We start from the raw sequence: 823 nt of genomic DNA, 5'->3' as shown, positions 1-823 counted from the left end.
CATTCCTGCGTTTTGTTTTGTGAACATTCCTACAACGCTGCTTTGAAGGATCATCACTGCATCACCGTGATAACAATCGTCTGTTGGAACTACAATATTGTAATTTGTACATATATGTATAAATTTTGCCACGTGTAAATTAGAAACTGGCTGACATGAACTAATGTAGAGGATTGTGTGATGATAGTAACAGAATATAATGTTGCTTCATGCAGAAAGTTTCGTTTATGTTTCCCGAGCGTCTAAATGTTGTGGGCGGTGGAGTAGCCTAGCAGGTAAAGCGTCCGCTCGGCACGCCTAAGGCCCTGGTTCGATTCCCAATATGGGTACAATGTGTGAAGACCATTTCTGGTGTCCCCCACCATGATATTGCTGAAATATTGCTTCATAAAAAACATACTCACTCACTCTTTAGCTTCTATAATATTACTGAAAGCGGCATAAAGCCAACCTCACTTACTCACTCTAAATGTACTTTTTGTCTATGTTTGGGATACCTCAAGCAAAAAGTATGGGAACACCCTATAATTTGATAGTCATGTACAAACTCAAATGCGATGAGTTCATTTATACTCTAAGAAAAATATAACTTTTTTGTGTGCTTAATGGGCTCTTTAAACAACATGCAAGAGACTGCATGGAAGCAACTAATTCCATATTCGTTGAGTTTGAGTGAAAAGAAGCAATGTCAAAAACAGCGCAAAAAGGGTGCTTGACATACGTCATATTCAAGTTCGGGTCAGATGCCTTTCACAACAGCTGGATATTGTAAATGGATCGTACGTCAATATCCTACGGTGTGTTAAATCCTCTTAAAATGTGT

Source organism: Haliotis asinina, chromosome 12, assembly GCF_037392515.1.
Source record: "Haliotis asinina isolate JCU_RB_2024 chromosome 12, JCU_Hal_asi_v2, whole genome shotgun sequence".
Lineage (NCBI taxonomy): Eukaryota > Metazoa > Mollusca > Gastropoda > Lepetellida > Haliotidae > Haliotis > Haliotis asinina.
Note: the sequence above shows the minus strand (reverse complement) of the source record.